Consider the following 6,974-nt stretch of genomic DNA (forward strand, 5'->3'; position numbering starts at 1 on the left):
GTTGTGTCATGTCTAGTCGCAATGGTTCGCGTTATTCCCAGGTAGCTGTGCATGTGCACTTCGGTCGCGGCTATGTCAGGTGTTTTGTTGCTCTGATTGGCTCATAAAGATGTGACAGACAGAACGTTCATCCAATCACACTCCAAGTTTTTTTCAAATCCTCTGGCCTTTCCCAAACAGTTAGTACTGAAGGTTTTTCCAGATGGATGTGTGAAACAAATCCATCTGGCGTGTAAGGTTACTCCTAGCTAGCGTCATACTTGAACTTCTTTTCAGCTCTCGCTGAAATTCTCCTGTTGCCAACTTCTGTTAAACAGCAGAGATAATGTTTTTTCAAGGTTTATTTGGGCCTTTTTGCCTTAACTTTAAGAGGACAGAATGTCGGATAGCTTCAAAAATCAATGAGAGAGAAAAGGGGAATGACATGCAGGAAAGGGACCACGGGTTGGACTCAAACCCTGGCCTCCTGCCCCATAGACTAGCTTCTAAAACTGGGCACAACCAAACCACTGGGTCATCTGTCTGAGTGCTTCATTTTGTTGAGAGAGAACTGTGTTGGCTTAAAAATGTGGTAAAGCCTAGTTTTCCAGTGAAATGTTGGATTTAATTATTGCTTAGATTTAGCTTAGTGTTGGGTGAGAAGTTCAGATGTTACTTTTCTTGTTTGTGGGAAACTCGGCACAATCAACGCACAGTTTTGGAAAGCTGTGAGTTGTTCCAACATTTTTCTTACTCACCCCAGATATGACATGAAAAATAAATCTGTGCATTTGGGAGGTCAGTTCAATGCCTTTTAATCTGCTCCTGTTCAGTTAAAACCAGTGGTTCTCAATGTGGTGTTCCTGAGCGCCCAGGTGTCCTTGTTGGGGGTTTCAGGGGGTCTCTGGCAATATATTCTCACTCAAGAAGAGTCAACATGTTTGTTTACATAGGGTTCATAGTTTTTAATGGCCTGGAGCAAATGGGTCTCAGAAACAGAGAGAACATTGTCAAGTCTGGGGTTGCAGGGCAGCATTAAAAAATGTAGAATGGTTCAGGGTTTTTCATCTGCTCAGGGACATAACATATTTGGATTAAGGTCTTTAAAAGAGGGAGTAAGGTTCCTTTGGTAAATTCTCAGCTTCCACTAGAAATAACAAAAAGACAATAATCAGTACCTATTTAAAAGTTTCAACAAGTCAGCAAGTTAGTGTAGGCATGCAGTGCTTATAAAAAGTATCCACCCCCTTAAATGTTTTGCCCATTTATTGATTTATAAATCAATCACAGAGTCACCTTTGACTGCAATCACAGCACTGATCGTGTGGATAGGTCTCAATCAGGCTTGCACATCTGGACACTGCAATTTTACTTTTTCTTCAATCTAAAACTGCTCAAGCTCTGTCAGATTGGGTATTGGGCATTAACAGCCCGTCTTAAATCCAGCCATAAATCCTCTATTGGATTTTAACTATTTCTCTTTAACTTTTGCTGTAAACTGTGGTCAATGTCTCGCTGGAAAATAAATCTTCTCCCAATTCATAGTTTTCTTACAGACTGAATAAGATTGTCCTCCAGGATTTTCCGAAATTTTGCTGCATTCATTTTACCCTCTACCTTTACAAGCCTCCCAGGACAGGCTGCTGAGAGGCATCCCCACAGCATGATGCTGCCACCACCATGCTTCACAGTAGGGATGGTGTATTTGTGGTGCAGCGTTTGGCATCCACTAAATGTAGCATCTTGTCTGGTGGCCAAAAAGCACAATTTTGGTCTAATCAGACCAAAAAACTTTCTCTCACTTGACCATGGAGCTATCAGTGATCAGGGAATGATGTGGGAATGCACCAATGTCATGCTGGATTGTATCAACTGGCACCAGACCAGTGTGAATTTTGTCGACTAAAACTATGACTAAAAATGTTTGTCGATAGCCTTTTTTCCCATGACAAAAACTTGGCTAAGACTAGCAAAAATAGATCTGTGATGACTAAAACTGACAAAAAGTAACTTTAGTTTTCATCAAGATGACTAAAACTAGACTAAATGACGTGTAGTTTTCGTTGGACATTCAAATCCATAATATTTCTCCACTGTGGGTAAATCTGTCAAAAAACAATGTAGCTGTAGCTATTCTTCCTCTCAGCTGTAGAAAACAGGGACCCCCAGGTTTGGCAGGGTGCAGAGAACACACTACCATGATTTGGTTCCAGATGTAGGCGAGAGAATAAACACTTGGACTAAAAGTAAAGACTAGAATATGATGACTTTTTATGGACTTAAACTAGACTAAAATGTTTTTTGAGTTTTCATCGACTAAAACTAAAAGGATAGAAATGACTAAAATGTGACTAAAACTAAAATGCATTTCATTTAAAGACTAAAACTAAGTATAAATGAAAAATAGCTGCCAAAATGAACACTGCATCAGCCCTGATTTTTATAACTGTTGCATCTCTAGTCCTTGGGTTAGAAAAAACCCTTACAAGAGTTAGGCCTGTACAAATTATGTATTGAAGAGTTTAAGGGTTGCTCAATGGGGTAAAGCACCTTTTCAATGATATGTCAATGGTTTGGATTCTGATAAAGGAACTCTAAAGGTTTGTTAGATAGAGATACATGCTACACTTTAATAAGATGCAGATAATACAGGAAACACGATGGTTATAGCAGGGGTTCTCAACGTTGGGGTCAGGACCCCATGGGGGGTCGCGAGACACTGAGACGGGGTCTCCAGATGCCTTTAAAAAACAAAGAACATTTTTGAATTACACTGTTGCCACTTTACACCAAATTACCTAATTTTAACCATTTTTTGTATCACTTTTTCCCACCAATTTTGAAAATTTTAACCCATTTTGGTCAATTTTAAACCCTTTTCCACTTTTTTTCTGCCTGTTTTTGCCACTTCTAAACCAAATCTTGCCACTCTCCGCTTATTGTTGGCTCTGTTGACACATTATTGCTACTATTAACCCCTTATACCACTTTTTAAGCCACAATTCACAATTTGATAAGCCCAGTTTGCCAGTTTCGGACTATTTCTACCTCTGCTAACCCTTTAATTGCCAGTTTATATCAATTTTCATCCCATTTCACCACATTTCCACCTATTTTTGCCACTTTGACGCCATTTCAACCACTTTTAAATGCCCTTTAACCACTCAAAATGCCCATTATTGCTCATTTTTTGCCATATTTGGCTATTTTTTATGTAACTTTTGGCATTTCTTACCCATTTCTGTAACGTTTAAAATTTTATTTCACCACCTTTCCCACAATTTTTGCTGTTATTACCCATTTTAGCTATTTTTAACATATTTTTATTGTTTTTAACCAAAGGATTTACATTTTTAAGAGGGCTTCTTACTAACCAAATGAATTCAAGTTTTTTTTGTAAGAGTGGTTATTATTCAGGTTAAATATAAAACACCACAGCTTAACTTTACAATGAACCATGATTTTGCTGGCCCCCAGTTTGGCTGGGCCTCAGAAAGCTCTCCCATTTAAACCCCTTAATGGATGGCCTTGTCTTGACTATTCTTGAGTGTGCATGGCTGTGTTCAGCCACCTTCAGGTACAGTGGGGGTCCCCGGTCTCTGGCACCTTTATTTCAGGGGGTCACGGGCTGAAAAGGTTGAGATCCACTTGGTTATAGGGCCAAGCATGATCATATTCCCAACAACATAATAAGAAAACAGTAAAGCTTCATGGTCTTGAACCTCCACTTAAATGTAGTGAAACACAGCAGTGATTCTCTGGTCTTTAAGTGCCTTAAGACTCTCTTGAGTCTTAAATTAAGGTTGAATTGAGTTTACAAGTTCTCTAAAATATCAAAACAATACATTGGTAAGAGACTGCATGCCATGATAACAACATATTAAAATAGAGAAGTGAAACTTATTAGTCCCTTGGACAAACATCACACCGACATCACTTCTGATGTCAGAGTGTTTACTCTAGTTTTTCAGCTCTGTGCTTTTTAAATCATTTGTCTCTCCTCTTTAGATTTACTGAAAAAGCCAAACTTCTTCATCTGTTTAACCACGGCTTTACCTGCTTCACTAACCACAGAGTTCTTCTCTTAATTATCCCAAACATTGTTTGATTCCTCTGCAAACACAAGACACAACAGTTCCTGTGTGGCTTTCCTCCTGGGAATGTCATAACTGGCACCCAGTGCTTACAGCAGCAAATATGAAAACGGTCATTACATGGCTGAATCATTACATGGTATGGCAAAACAGACATTTGTTCTGAGGAAGTTGATGACCTGTTTTCAGCCATCAGTTTACTGTAATTGCAATAGCACCAGTACATTGCAAAGGAAGCATAGTGCTTGCCTGGTCCTTCGAAAATTCTGCTGTGTAAGCAAAGCTGGAGCTTCACTCTCTGTTTTCTTTCCTCTCACTGTGTTTAGTATTACAGTCAGTGTATGTATTGTTTAAAAGACCAGAAAGGACTTTAATTAAAAATGCATGAAATGCTGTAGACATAGGGTTAGCAGTTTGAGTAGGGATATGGTTTTGTCAAGATGAAGAGCAAACCATTGCTTAATCTCAACTAATTATAGCTGTGCTGTTCCCAACTATTCTGCCACTTACCCAAAATAAACAAAGGACCAGTGTTCATTTTTGTTTAAGATATAAAATCAACACTGTTGTATAATCAATTACAACATGAAAGCTCATAACCCCACCTATTTTAACCCTTGTGCCTCCTTGGGCATTTTTGGCCATTTTTCTCAAGTTTTTTTTTTTAAATTTGTGATCATTTTGCCAATTTTACAGCTTGTGGCATGAGTTTTTACAGGAACTTTCCAACATGTTTTACTCTTAAATGTCATTCATGCTCTCAATGAATTTTGTACCCTCTTTAAGCCTTCGAGGCAAATAAATGTACATGTACAAAAAACTGCTATTAAATCGGCATATATCAATATTTTTTTCTATTTTTTTTTTTATAAATCTCTTTAACAACTTCAGACTTGCTCAGAGCTACCAAACATTCAATAATTTTCAAGATTTTAACCCTTTAAATGCCAGTTTGATTATTTTAAATATTTTATTTTTTACCAAAAAAAAAACACAAAACGTGAATTATTTTCCATAAAATTAATAGTGGAAAGAAGGGGCTTTGGTGCTGACGAGAGTCTTGGATGTGTCAAAGATTTGCAACAAAATTGATTTCATTGCCCTCGTATTTATTATAATACTTCATAATATAACGGGCAAAAATACAAGAATACTGTGCATGGTCCTACAATGAGTAAATGGTTGAATCTGGTGGAATACGGTAAAAATGTCAAATTTCACTAGACTTCTTCACATTGGGATGCTGACATTAAAGAATGCATGATTTTATACTGCAATGACAGTGAGATTAAAAAACGTGGTTTTAATGGAAGTCAATGGGGGCATTTTGGCCTCTAAGATGTCAGGAGGGTATTTCTGACATTACGTAAAAAATATTAATGCAGTCAAATCAATTTTGTTGCTAATCTTTGACCCATCCAAGACTCTTATCACACCCAAAGCCCCATCTTTCTACTATCTATTATATGGAAAATAATTCACTTTTTGTGTTTTTTTGCTGTAAAAAATGAAATATTTCAAATAATCAAACTGGCATTAAAAGGGTTAAAATTCTGAGAATTATTGAATGTTTTGAGCAGGTCTGAAGTTGTTAAAAAGATTTATAAAAAAAAAAAGGTACAAAAAATATTGATGCATGGTGATTTAATGGCAGGTTTTTTTAGCATGTACATTTTTGTCTCAAAGGTGTAAAGAGGGTTCTTAATGTTAAAGCTGGCACTACATAAAAAATACAAGTGCACTGATATCAATTTTGTTGCTAATCTTTGACCCATCCAAGACTCTTATCAGCACCAAAGCCCCTTCTTCCTAATATTTATTATATGAAAAATAATGGGCTCTATGCACGGCAGGGGGTGGCGTATTTCCGGTGGAAAATAAGGCCGCTTCACAACTTCCGCCCAACGTTACGTGCTATGCCAAAACGGAATCTCAACCCTCCTTTACTGCCTTAATTTGTCCGTTTCATTGTTTTTTTGGTGTTGATTGTTGTTTGTGTTCACTCTGTCAGCATCGCTCGTCATCCATACATGCTAAAATGATGTTTCAAAAACAGGTTAAAAGCACCTCTGGACATCGTTGCTGCGTGCTGCAATGTACATCTTCAGCTAAATTTAACCCGTCACTGACAGTCAGCTCAGGTAACTCATGCAAACAGCGAGCAAACCGCTACGCCTTTCTCTTCTCCTGACTGGAAGTGTGGGAGCAGTCTAATGCCAAATGCGGAAGCAGTTCATGCGTAGAGCCCATTCACTTTTTCTGTTTTTTAGTAAAAAATAAAATATTTCAAATAATCAAACTGGCATTTAAAGGGTTAAAATCTTGAAAATTATTCAGCGTTTGTTAGATTCGAGCAGGTCTGAAGTTGTTAAAGAGATTTATGAAAAAAAAGTAGAAAAAAATATTGACGTATGGTGATTTAATGGCAATTTTTCTGTACCTGTATATTTTTGCCTCGGAGGTGTAAAGAGGGTAGTAAATTTGAGGAGGGCAAGGGTTAAAGAATTAAAAATAGGCCAAGGAGTAACACTTACCCATAAAGCCATCACACTGGAAGATTAAACTACAGCAACACTAAAACACCAACAAAAAAAAAAAAAATCAAAATTTTGAGACAGAAAGTAAACTAATATAAGTTGAAATAAATGATGAGCTTGCATGTCATAATTAGGAGATAAGAAAATTACAGATAAAAATGTTATAAAATTGTCACTATAATGACTTACCAGCTGATAATTTGGATTTTTTTATCTCATATTTTTAACTTCTCATCTGATGTTTTCAACTTTTATGCCTTTATTTTGTCTTTGTGTCTTAATTTGAATTTTTTTTTGTTAACAATAATCTTAGCTTCATTTTTTTTTCCTTCCGTAAGTGGTGGAAATGTGCTTCCATATTACA

This window comes from Cheilinus undulatus, linkage group 17 (genome assembly GCF_018320785.1).
Source record: "Cheilinus undulatus linkage group 17, ASM1832078v1, whole genome shotgun sequence".
Classification (NCBI taxonomy): Eukaryota; Metazoa; Chordata; class Actinopteri; order Labriformes; family Labridae; genus Cheilinus; species Cheilinus undulatus.